The 13,273-nt window shown below is 46.1% G+C and overlaps 1 protein-coding gene and 1 long non-coding RNA gene across 2 annotated transcripts in view; one reads left to right on the top strand and one right to left on the bottom strand.

Annotated features, from left to right (window-relative positions):
- LOC106744696 overlaps positions 1-13,273 on the top strand; it is a 171,482-nt gene that overhangs the window by 39,646 nt on the left and 118,563 nt on the right. The window lies entirely within an intron of this gene.
- Positions 1,326-13,273, bottom strand: part of LOC106744699 — a 185,799-nt gene continuing 173,851 nt past the window's right edge. Inside the window, exon 4 of the long non-coding RNA XR_001374475.1 lies at positions 1,326-2,724. This is a non-coding gene — a long non-coding RNA (uncharacterized LOC106744699). The remainder of the gene's footprint in view (positions 2,725-13,273) is intronic.

Here is a 13,273-nt window from a genome sequence, read left to right as displayed (position 1 = left end):
TGAAGCTAGAATGAGTGAGCAAAAAAGAAAATAGAAAAAGAAGAAAAAAGCAAAGAGAAAGAGAGAGAGAGAGAGGGAGGAAGAGACGGTAGTCGTCGCGGACGAGTGTGGGTGATGCGAGCGTGTACCGCGTTTTATCGCGCGGTTTATCTCGCTCTCTTGCGCCCCGACGCCGTCCTGAAGCCCGGCGTTTGCCCCTCGCGACTGTCGCGGGCGGGGGTAAGAACGCTAATTGGGAGCTCGGGGCCGTTTCTTCCACTCGTCTTGGAAAAAAAGCGCGCTACTCCCTCTCTGCTCTCTGCCGTCTGCCGGTTTTTTGCTGACGCGCCGCGCTAAAACAGATTAAGGCTCCGAGTCCTTCGCGCGCTCACTTACGCGGCTCGCGTTAATTTGAATATATGCATGTTGATTCCGGAGAATTTTGAGATATGTGATTAACACACGGTCCGGCCGTGCGGTAATGTTACTTATGTGTTAACGCGTCGCTCATGCTTCCCGAGTCCTCCCCGACGTGGACGGGCTCGGAAATAAAAGTGTACACGGAGGTGTTTTGGCTTCTCACGTGAGCCTCGTGACCTGCGTTTATTTTATACGCGACATTAAGTGAGTTCCAACGAGAGTACAGAAATTGAATGTTTTAAATGGCGATTCAATTGAATATCTGAGGAAGCGGATCACCGGCCTTTGCGATATTAGAATTTATAAATTGCGGATTTCAGACTGCGTATGATCCTCTTTTTGGTCAGTAAAATACTCCTTAGATTAATGGAAGCGAGCGTGAGTCGTCTACTAAGCGATTAAATTGTATCGCACGATAGTCTTTGGTTATTTTGTAATTAAGCGAGTAATTTGAACTGTAAAGCAGGAGCATTGATTTGTGTGCGCGTGCTTTAATTTGGATTTACGTAGGTTTATTATGTCGTATCGCGTCGCTGAATTTTGTGCACACATATTCTGACAAATCGAAAAAATTGCGTCGAATTTTCGTCTGAATTTCAGTGCGCGCGTCTCTTTCAAAGATCTCCAACAATCGAACGTATTAGTAGTTTTTCTCGGCTAGTGAGGTCTGCACGTTTCTTCAACGACGGTATGCGCTCGAGCGTTTTTGAAACGGGAAAAGTTCTGTCCATCGAAAAGGTTTGAACTTTGGACAACCCCTGGACGCAAGGGGTTGGGAAAGGGAGGAGAGCGCGCTGCAGCAAGGGATTTAAAGGGTTCGTATAGGTAGTGCCGGAAGTTAAGGCCGTTGCACAGGGGCGTGGCAATGCCTTAAGTTGTAGACCCATAACTTATTTAATGGCAAGGTGTGCACTTGCAAAATGGAGTACTTGTAACTTGCTTTTATTGCTTTGGGATGCAACTACGGATCATTATTATGTCGCGTGATGGATTGGATTCAAGTGACCGTCCCACTTATTAATTTCCAAATATTTTTCTTAGTTTCGCGACGGCCGTGATTATAATCGTGGGACATTGCTACCATGTGAATGCAGAGTTATTGATTGTATTCTTAAAAAATATTGGCCTGATTTTCCTGTGTTTTTTTTTTTTTCGGAAGGTTTCAGAGAAAAAGAAATATTTATGAATATTTAATTGATCGTTGGTAGTAAAAGCAAGTGTCAACGAGACTAAAAACACCGAGAATTGCAAAATAAGCGGAAACCGTATCATCTTTTTTCTTACAGAGTATGCACATATGCGATTATTTTAAGATAATGAAAGTTTCTTTTATATATATAGTGCACATTCTCGTTGCGCTCATTAAAGTTTTCCACTGCGCGAGAGATAAAAGCTGGTAAGAGAATTAAGTTAAAAGTTTCTCCGCCGGCAGAAATTTTTCCTCTTGCTGAACACGTTCGAATAATATTAAAGTTGAAGCGTTAGACTCAAGGTATTTTTGTTATGTTACTACAGTTATTACACGTAAAAAGAAAAGATAACGCTGATGGGATTAATATTTTCTCTTCTTTGATGAAATTCCAAAACTTTCGCTGATGGACATTCTTTTTAATGAGGAAAATATCACTTCCTTTTGCAGCGAATTGTATTTTTAAAATCTTCTTACGATTGACTGGCGACTTTGTAAACTTCAGTTCATCATTTAAAGAACGATGAAGACAATTTAGGTAATTTTTCACATCTGCATTAAAGCCAATATTTCCATATCTTTGCGCAGATAATTAACTTTTATTCTGTTCTGTGCTGTTCAAAAACGTAATTCCTGTCTTAGGATGAGTGAATGTCTGACGGAATTTTTCTGTTCTTGTTTTGAGACATTTTCCAAAACATCTTTGATGAAGATTCGATTTTTGTTGATTTATTCCTTTTTCGATTTTTGAGTTACGCTTCATCATCGGTGACGCTCACTTTACTGATAAAACCTTGGCCCAGAGATACGCTTTTGCTTCCTTCCACAGAGAGAGAGACGAGCAATCTAATTTTGGGTGCCCATTTTCACAGTTTTCTCGCGAAAGTATACTTTTGCGCGTCCCATTGTTGCGAAAAACATTTTTTTCCCCGTTCGCGCCGAGTTATTTCTTCGCGGTGGTGGTAAGGCCGCGGCCGTCGTTGGTCGTGGGGGTGGTCGTTCTGGATAATTTTCGGAAGGGTCGCGACCGCCGCAGAAAACGCTTGAAGTGGCCTCCACTTTTGCGCGGGTTTATGCTTTCCGGTTCCTCCCGTCGCTATTATCCGGCCCGGCTCTGTTCTCCAGTCGCGTTGTGCCTGAAACAATAAAACACGTTCATGAATGAAACCCTTCTCCGGCCATCTCCGCACCCTTCTTCACCCGTCCCGCTGGACGCGTCCCGACGCTAGACAACCTTCCGCGCCCTCAGGAGTGGACCACCACCCTCTTTTAACGCGCTTTATCATACTCCTTCCATTCATTCGCGGCCTCTGGTAATAAAGTCAAAGGTAGCGCGCGGGTGGTAGGAGGAGGTCGGAGGTCGGGGTCGGAAGATCTTCCTGCGTGACTTCACAGACGCACGCACGCACGCACACACGCACCGCACTCACGCACGCTGCGTAGAGAAAAGTAGCGCAATACCTTATTCATAAGGGGGCGAACCCCGATAGTTATATTTAGAAAAGAGACCTGAGCTCAAATGACACGTCTACCCTCTTCATCACTTTCTCCGGCCTTAATTTTCCGTTCCGCTCCGTAGCTACGCGTTATCGTTATCGCGTTGTATTCGCGAAGGTAGAAAGAGATACGACGGCCTTACCGTCCGTCCGAGAAATTAAAGTTCCACTCGGAAAATCGTTTAATTCCCTTTGAAATGTAATAATTACGATACGCAAGCGCTTTTTATCTGGTCTTTTTCGTGTCTCTTTTCTTATCGCTTATGGCAGCTTCAATCGGTCTCCACTTCGTTCCTCTTCGGAATCAGTTTCTTTGTATCTATCCATGTTGCAAAAGCTGGTTATTGTTCGCGTTGTTTTGATAGCATGCATAAGACTTGAAATGTGCACGTCAAAAGAACAATGGTCGCGCGACTCGCTAGCAAGAAGCACGAAGTATAACGCGACGGGGACGAAACGGAGCGCATCTTCGTGCATTATAAAAGGACTCCTTCGCCTCCCGTCGTGGAGACGAATAGGAGCATTTAAATGTTAAGAGACACTCGAGATGCGAGAGACTGAGAGAAAGGGAGAGAGAGGGAGAAAGAGCGGGAGACAGCGAGAAACCCCGGGAGTTGGAATATAGATAGATATGTACACACACACACACATATATATATATATATATATGTATATATATATATATATATACATATATGTGTATGTGTGCTATGTATGTGTATACACTATATACTTTAGCGAGAGAAGAGGAGAGGAGAGATAGAAGGAGTAGAGAGAGAAAGCTCCTCATTCGTAGCACAGACCTAGAGATCGCAGTGGGCATCCATTGGCCAGAACTATGGGGTGGGTTGGCAGCGCTATGGGCTACTATCGGCTCCTTGGGGATGTTTCCACCCCTATTTCTACCAACTACCCCCTTACGGTGTACACCGAATACACTGGTATAGTTATACAGACTCGTACGTGCCGGGCTGTTGGGTATTGATCGTCGTTGGCTCCAGAATACCGCGTTCTACCTACTTCTCCTTCACCTGCAGTAACGCGTCCTTACACATCCTTGCTCGTCCTTCCGCGGCCTGAGTCGCATCCCGTCCCGTCTCGTCCCGACCCGTCCCCCTATTCCACAGTTCGATTTTCTGTACTGATGCCAGATGCCCGGAGCGAGCCGGGCTCGTGCTCGATATCGATTAAACGATTCGACGTTGTTTCCAGATTGAGTCTTTTATACGCACGATCGATCGAAGTCTCTTGAATTTACTTCTTACGTGGAAGGGGGAGAGAGAAACATTTCGCTTCTTTGATCACTCGCACGATTTCCTTTATAAATTCACAAAAATTGATAATCACGCATAAAGTCGACACTTTTCTTCGGCGGAAAGAGTTAGAACGTAATCTATTATTATGCTAATAACAGATTTTTATTATTTACCTAATGGTATCACGACGGTTAAATTATGGATTCAATTGTGAAAAATATAAAAGACACACGAGTACGTCTTAAGTAGATTATATTATAATGCGGGAGAATAGTTTCCACGCGGCAATTAGCTTAATTGCGAGATTAACGTGCTTTTTTAGGAAGAAGATAGTGAAAATATAGACGTACGGCAGAGAGCAATTTCTGGAATTTCATAGGGGCATTCGAGGTAGATGCTTGTGGAATCGAATGGAAAGGGAAAAGCGAGAGAAACGAAAGAGAAACGGTAAAAAGAGAGAAAGGGAATGAGGCATGGAGAAACGGCGAGACAGGGAAGGGGCGCGAAAATCTGTCGTAATCGAAGATTCTTATCTTTATTGGCAAAATACCGCGTATCTTCAGGAGCGAAAGGGCTAACAGGAATGAGGACATTCCATTCTCCGGCCGGGTCTCTCCGATTAAGGATCCGTCTAATCCTTCCAATCTGACTCCGTGTCCCGCTAGCCACTATTTCACTCCCTTTCTCGGTCTTTCCACCACTCTTCTCTTACATACGTAAACGAGATGCTTACACTCGCAAATAAATGCAAATATGTGCTCGGCGTGGGTTAGCTGCGAAACTATTTGCAACGGTTCTTCGCGTAACCAAGCGTTACCAAAGACTCCGTAATTAAATCAGACACTTAAAACGTAATCATCGTATGCAAACGAAACTAAAAATGCACAAATAAAATTTCTGGATGTTGCGACATTGATGCGCAAAGGTAACAGCTGTCACTAATAATTTATAATGATAAATAACAGATGCGACGAACGGCTCGGTTACATCGTTTTAATTATTGAGAAATAGAAAATATATTTGTGATAGTTGTTATTAAAAAAAAAAAAAACAAATCAGGATTTATTGAGTCGTGCAAAAGTTATACGATGTATCATGAATTTATAATCGATTAAGAAATTAGTGGATACGTAACGCGATTACTCCACATATTCCCACGAGGACACAGTAGATATAAGAGAATTGTGCGCCACGACACAGTCGGTGGATTAAATCTAATCCTTTTTTACTACTGGAAAATATCGTTTCGCGCTACGTCCGAGCGATTGGTCGGGGAGTCAAATAATTCGTACAGGATTTCGCTGCTTCTATCGATTCGACGTAATTCTTCACGGCAAACTCGAGGCTTTAACTCCACCTTGCAGCGTGCGGCTAAATCCCTGACACGAGTTGCACACTCGCGACCCAAGTACCATACTAGTTACTTATCGTCTCGACGATTTGCATAACATAAGAAATAAAAAACGCAACAGAACTTAATTAAGCGCTTTCTTCCGGTTTCGCAACGATGAGAAATTTTGCGAACAATCTTGACGTCTTTCCGCGCTTCCTTCTGCTGGGAGGGGTAAGTCAGAATGGTGGATGAAGGGGGTGGGGCGAATGGTGTGGGGAGCCACATTTTCCAGAGAGGGTAAGACGAGGGACTACGAGGGCTACGTGGTGGTAGTGATGGTGGTGGTGGTAGTCTAACGTCCGCAGGGGGAATACGAAGGGGATTCGAAAGGAAAGGCGGGGTAACAAGATGGCCGCGGCAACCGGCGAAGTAGGGGAAGTAAGACATTTATCCGTAAACAAGGGGCCGCTCGCCGATGCGTCCACCACAGCGAAAAGTAACGGACGCGTGAATTTCTTCAGATTAGCATTCTTCTCGGCACTGCTACGATCGCCCGCTGCGGGCTGTGTTTCGGCGTTGCGGCTTTAAGCAACTTCGCGGCGATGCACCCTTCGTCCCTGCGAGGACGCGAGCCCAAGCGCGCGCGCGATGCCTGTTCTCGAATAATTAGTCGGGTATTACCTGGTCCTACCTAATACATAGGAGAAATCGCGGTATTAGTTGTTTGTAAGCTCATTTTGAAGCGTCCTGTAAGAGGCACCAACGTGGCGCATCGCAGATGTGAGTAACCCTGCGGTCGCCCGCACACACGCTTCTAAATTAACTCCCGGCTCTGTTCTATTAATTAATCTCATTACGTTAATATCTCCGCGGGTCCGAAACTCGCGTCTTTCGTATCGTGCGCGCGTCTGTCAACACGCGGTGTTTTCGTGTCCCGTGTATCAACGGATATATTTAGAAAGCCATTAGCTTAGCCCGGAACTCGTTTCCTTATTAAATAATTGCATCGGTAACGGTCGTTCATGTTTGAAACGACGGTGCGCGAATAAAATAAGAGATAAAACGAAACCGGCACCAGACGAGACATTCCAAACATAATATCACGCATGTGACGAGCCTCCCGATAAATATTTAGCCGAATCAATTCCGACAATGATCTTTCACGCGGCGGGTAAACTCGAGCAAGAAAATCGATCGCAGTCGTCACAAAACGCGCCATTCTCGAGGAACCGATGCGTGCGAGTTACGCCGATTATTGCCAGCACATTATCTACGTCAGCTTACACCAAATTTTGGTTAATAACTACCGGCACGGTAATCCTTTATTATGGAGCGGCAGAATCGCATTAGCATAAAAACGTAATTATGCCGGCGCGTCGGAGCGCGCTATTCGTAATATTCCGTAATACGGCGATTCGTACAGCCGAACGCCTCTCGATAATTTCGTCTCAGTCGTGCGTGCAGAAGTTGCCGCCTACCTACCACGGGACCCTTGTATCTGGATCTCGCACGAACGTTTCCATCTTTTCCCTTTTCTTCCCTTTTTTTTCCAAACGATAAGTTTCTTGCCGCGTCACGCGAGAAAAACGAGCGTTCTTCGTGCGATCGCGTTTGACATCCATCCCTCTCGTGCGGAATCGCGAGGTCGGATTTTCGCGGTTGTTCCGCACGACGCTCCACGTAACTCTCGATTTGTCATCTTTAACGCGTCTCACGACCCTACGTCTTCCGGGAGGAAGCGAAAGCCCTCCTTTCACACGCGGCTGTACCTGCCTACGTGCTCGGACGAGCAGTATGACGCTGCGGTGAGAAAGCACGCGACCTTCTTTTTCTCGCTAGGGCTGCGAGATCGCGAGGAGACACGGAGAGTGGAGCGAGCGGTATGATCGATCCGCCGGTAACACGCCAGCCGGTACTCGGGCGGAAAATAGCGTTCGGTGGATGTTGACTACGGCCGCTCTACCCTTCGACAACTCGAACGAGAATGCCCGGTTGGATGTACATAGCTTTACAGGAAGTCACTCTGTACCTTCGTTGAATGACCAGTAACACACGTGGCCGCCGTGGCGTGCCCATGCGTGTGTGTGTGTGGGAGCGCAGCTTCGTGTGTGCGTGTGACGTTCCGCGCACATGAGCCCGCGCGCGTTTTTGTGTGCGTGCGTGCACGCGGTCACGTGCGCGTGTTAGTGCCACATATACACGTACGTGGACGCAGACGGGATACAGAGGGTGGTAGCTGCCCGGACAGAGAAATGAGAATAGTGTCGGTCTACGAGCTGAGTGGAGTTGGTGAGCAAATTGCTCAAAGTAATTAATCGCTTTTGCCGGGTTGGCTTGCCACGCTGCCGGCTGAAGCTCATCCGAGGGGTGGCACCAGGTACCCTAGGAAAAGCTATCGAGGGACTCGCTTAAAATGGCCGACTTAGCGTCTAGCTTCGGCGAAATTCCCGGGTGACAATAACTGAAGCCCGTGTGTATGTGCGTGCATGTGTGTGTGTGCTCGCGTATGTGTCTGTATGTATAGGTGTGTGCATGCGCATGTATGCGTGTGCACATACCGAGATTAGTCTGCTTTCAAAGTAAGGAAGCCGTCTTGGTGGCACCACGTTGGCGAATTTGTCAACTGCTTATTTTTTTTAATCACACGGTTTCTTCTATGTCCAGGTTTTGTTCTGTGTTCTTTATGATGGGAAAAAGAGATAAAGTCAAATTTGCGTGATCTATTGTTTTCATAAGTATCAATGTGATCTATTGTTTTCATAAGTATCAATGTGAAACAAAACATATCTATTATTTTGGTAATGCGTTTGATGTTTCTACGCACTTAATTCAGGACGAAAGGGAGAGAAAGAGGAGGAAAGAGAGAGAGAGAGAGAGAGAGAGAGAGAGAGAGAGAGAGAGAGGAAAGCTGGTTATTTTGGTATTTAGAAAGTATTATACGTGTGTGGTAAAGTATGCTAATAGTACGGGCGGGTTTGTTAGAAATGTTGCAAATCGGTTTAGTATCGGACATATAAAGTTTGAAGTACTCGTTATCCTCTTTCGTACGTTAGCTGTGCAACTTTTCGAAACATCGTCGCTGGATTTGAACGTAATGTGTCGTTTTATTCCGCTCATGTAGTGCAAATTCGTTTCAGATCAGTCTTGCTATGTTATAGTGCAACTTTTACACCTCTGCGATATTTATCGTATGCAAAAGTACGCCGATAAGTCTTTCCAATTTGTAAAGTGTTCGTGATGAAATCGCGAAAATGTAATCGCGCGAATGATACCTTGTGAGTTATTTCGTGAATGAACAGCTAATTTACGAGGTTACACCAGTGTGTGAAATATTCGGTCAATACGCTTTATGTTTACTATTAGCGTAGCATATAATGAACCTGGGGAGGTTGCTTCTGTACATAATTACCGAAGCACTTATGCGGCCGGAACCGGTGACTTTTCACGACAAATGTTACTCGTCGGCGCGATAGCTCGGGCAATTTCCTCTTTGCAAAATATCTCGCTCCTTTTCCTTGTACGTTGAGTGAAAATTACGCGTAATAATGGGGCGCGACCTTTAAATCTTGATATGTAACAGGAGGAGAAAAATGAGAAACTAATTATCCGCAGATGACTGAACGTATCGTTTCTATAATTACAGATACTGGTATCTTTAAATATTAATATTCAATCTCGTGATCCTGAAATATTAATATCTGCATCATAAGGATCTTGTTCTATTTTTAATTTTCGCGTATTTTCGATCATATCTAGAAGTTTCGTCTATCAGGAAGGTATATATATTGAACGTCATTGTTTAATGTCAGTGATAGCGGAACAACAGAATCATCAACCATTGTCGTCTTCGTCGTTTCGCTAAAAATAGGCGACTAACGTGAAGTCTTGAAAGTAGGTGAAACATCGTTCAGGCGTGTGGTTTGAATTCAGCCGGGGACGGGAACGTAGCAATTTGGAAAATTAGCTTTCGTCCCCGGTGACTTTCGGTAGATCGTGACGTACCTTCGCCTGGAGACGTCGCGTCTCGCGAGATCCTACCGCAGGCATCGCGTGTACATCGCGGTGGTTTCGCGGAAACTGCAGCAGGACGGACGCATGCGCGTCGATCGCAGGCCCTCCGGTCACAAGGAGGTGATACGGGGGTAGCTGGATGAAAGGCACGAAAGAGCGAGGGGCGGAAGAGACGACAGGGACGACTAAGACAGACTGTGAGGAGAATGCGAGCGAAGGACGAAGAGGTTGGTCTCAACAACGGTGCGAGCGAGATCGTGCGGCTAAGGGTGGAAGCGTGAACGAAGGACGGGAAGCAAGATCCGGCGTAATGAGAATCTAAAGTAAACTAAGCCGTGCATACGAGCAACGTGATCGGCCAAGAGATAAATATCTTGGACGACACGCGAACGTGTAAAACTGCCTGAAAGAAATAAGGACATGGATAGAAGGGGGGAGGGGTACTAGACGATAAATGGAGAGAATAGAAATATGCGGGTAGAGAGACAGATATGCAGATAGGGGATGATTGAAAGTAACATTAACGCGAGATGCAGGAGCGAAAAAATCTCTCAAGAGAGACAAACGAAAAATCCCCTCGAGTAGGTCACGGGTTAAAAGGAAAGAAAGCAGACAATGGGATCAGCGGAACAAGGAGGATATAAGTGAACAATGATAAGGGAAGGCGAACGTGTTTGAAAAATGCGCGGATGAAAGGATCAAGGGCATATCTCTCGGTTCCGACGTAACGAAGTGGGCGAACGAGTCGGTCGAGTTTTCAGCGCGCTTACCGAGGCGAGAAAGGTAGGGGTCGGATAAGAAGATGATGAAGAAGAGGGTGAGAGTCGAGCGGCGACTTTCTACCTCCGGCAAAGCAACCGGCTACCACCATCTAGCAGCGCCTAGAAAAGGGGGGGGGAGGGGGGGGGCTTTCATCCGCGGAACTGGGCGCGACTAACCTCTATCGATCGTAAGAAGACTTCCACACCTACGGGCCTCCACACTTCCTCGCGTTGCGTCCTATNTACCACCATCTAGCAGCGCCTAGAAAAGGGGGGGGGGGAGGGTGGGTGCTTTCATCCGCGGAACTGGGCGCGACTAACCTCTATCGATCGTAAGAAGACTTCCACACCTACGGGCCTCCACACTTCCTCGCGTTGCGTCCTATACTGGGTGGATCGCGTATAAATAAATAAACCGGCCGAGAGGCACCTGAGAGCGGCTGGCTGCCCATCCGCGTGATTGCACGCAGCGTACCATTACTCATGCCACCTCATAGCTTCCCGGTTGATTTCGCACCTCGCAAGTTCTTCTTTCTCGCGTCTGATAGGTTACTCAACTCGCACGCTTACAATGGGAACCGAACGTAAATTTAGATTTGCGTGTTAACGCCGACGAAAGAGAGAGTGGGTTACATTGCGCGACAATATTCTGCGGAGTGGGGAACAACGCGGTCGTGAGCTATAAAAAGTTACTGTTTTTAAAAAAATTTAGAAAACCGGAACAACGCTTGCGGTCATTTCGCAAGCTCGGTAAAAGATTATAGATGAAATTCAACGTAGAATTAAGTGATAGAAATTTTATCTTATAATCTCACTTAATGAGTATAATTCGTATTTTTTTTTATAGAAAAAATGCTCTCAAGATATAAAATGATTAATACATAAAATATACTTTATTATGTATATCAGCGATTATTTCCTGTTAATAAATGGATAATAATAATAATACCAGGGTTGATTACGCTATCTTACGCTATTTACGATGGTACCGGCCGATCGACCGACCGACTTAGGATCTCAGAAAAAACCGGCGCGTAGCTCTCCGACCATAATTATTTAAACAGTTTATTGCGTTAACAAGTGGTCGATTATTCTTTTATGAACGCAGCCTGTTCTGTTTCTATAAAGTAGCCCGCTACTAATTACCACGTGGGTCCACGCGGCAGTGGTGTGCACGTAGCTGCATAAAACCGGCTGAAACGTTCTTAAATCACTTTGTACGAGCACGTCGCGTCGCGGCGACGACGACGGCGACGACTCGTGTTTCCGACGTGCCCGACTCGCCGGCGTTCTCCGCCACATTTAAATCCCTTTATCTTGGGCCACCCGTTGCATCCGCCAGATTCAAAGGTCGGTTTTGCAGGACCGTGGCTTCGTAAGAAGCACAGCTTCGTCGTGCTGGTTCACGACATAAGAACATTGGTGGCGGTGGCGGTGGCGGCGGCGGCGTCGGTGGTGGCGGCGCAAAGGGGTTACCCCGGGGGTGAGAAGAACGGCGGGAGGGGGTGGCGAGGGTTGAGACGGGAAACTAAGTTGTATTGATCCTAGGCTGCAGGGGTGGAAAACCAGGCAGGGTTAGTACGTGTTCTTAATCGCCAAGTGACCGCCCTCTCTCTCTCTTTCCCTCCTTCCCCTCTACTTCTCCCCTCTCTCTCTCTCTCTCTCTCTGTCGTTCTCTTCCTCTTCTCCTCTTTCTCCTCTACCTCCTTCGCCTCTTCCTGTTTCTCCACCTTCCACCCGCTCTCGTTCCCAACCAACCTCTCTCCCTTCGGCCGTCGCCACATCCGACCGGCTAAAGGGGCCTCTCTTCTCGCCCTCGAGAATCGTGCATCCCCTCACCCCCACGGAATCGCCGACGCCATTTGGCCGAGGGATTGTTCCAGGATTAGGTAAGGAATCGCGGTATTGTCCGCCGTTCTGTCGTATGGGGTTATTGCGCGGAACGACGTATCGCATCTTAAATTGCTCCCAGGTTTATGACTTATCAAGTGGCGTTTGTCTTTCATATTTTATAATTTTGTTCATTCCGACACGGACTGTTAAAAGTTGCTCTTGGTTGAGTGCGAGTGGACGAAATGTCGTTTCATTTAGATTGCGTAATTTTTCTTGCCCGACTAGAAAGATGCATATCATAATGACGGGATGATAAATAACAATTATGTATCTTAACCCTTTTGTGCGTGACGCAGATGAAAATAAAATGGAATACAATACATTCTCATTCCCGATGATAATATTACATCTTTATTTATGGCACGTCCGTTGTATATTTATATATGATAATATAATATTAGTTATACTTTATTATTACCCTGCGCCCTATATAATGGCCACGGTTTTTTTTTATATATAATTTTTTATGCGACTTTTTTTTCAACGCCTATCTCCGGCCTCACCCTCGGCCACAGACAGTTTTTTTTTAAACACTTCCTACGCTTTCTTTTATAGGCGCGTCTAACCATAGACTGCGGCCTTGAAACGACAGCGAACTACAATAGCGGCAGTCTCGAATTAATTAACAGTTCCTAGGCAAGTTTAATAGCGAGTTTAACCGAACTTTTAGACAATCGTTTTAGATTGGCCCGTTGTTTTCCGCGTTATTGCTGTGACATATACGAAGGCCAACGGGGAGGAGGGGAGGGGCGTTCTCGTACGAAGTTCGAATTAAACTATCACGCGTTGCTCCTCGACGGTGGAGCGTTAAATGCGAGCTTACATCTGCAAGCCAGAAATTCCAGTTTATCTTCTGAATTCCTGACCGAACACTTTTCGCACAATATGCTCCTCGGCTCGCGTTCTCACCGCATGTTTAACGTTAGGTGTAGCTG

The sequence above is a fragment of the Dinoponera quadriceps genome, unplaced genomic scaffold (genome assembly GCF_001313825.1).
Source record: "Dinoponera quadriceps isolate SergipeBrazil2010 unplaced genomic scaffold, ASM131382v1 scaffold1352, whole genome shotgun sequence".
NCBI lineage: Eukaryota > Metazoa > Arthropoda > Insecta > Hymenoptera > Formicidae > Dinoponera > Dinoponera quadriceps.
Note: the sequence above shows the minus strand (reverse complement) of the source record. Positions and strands in the feature narration are given on the sequence as shown.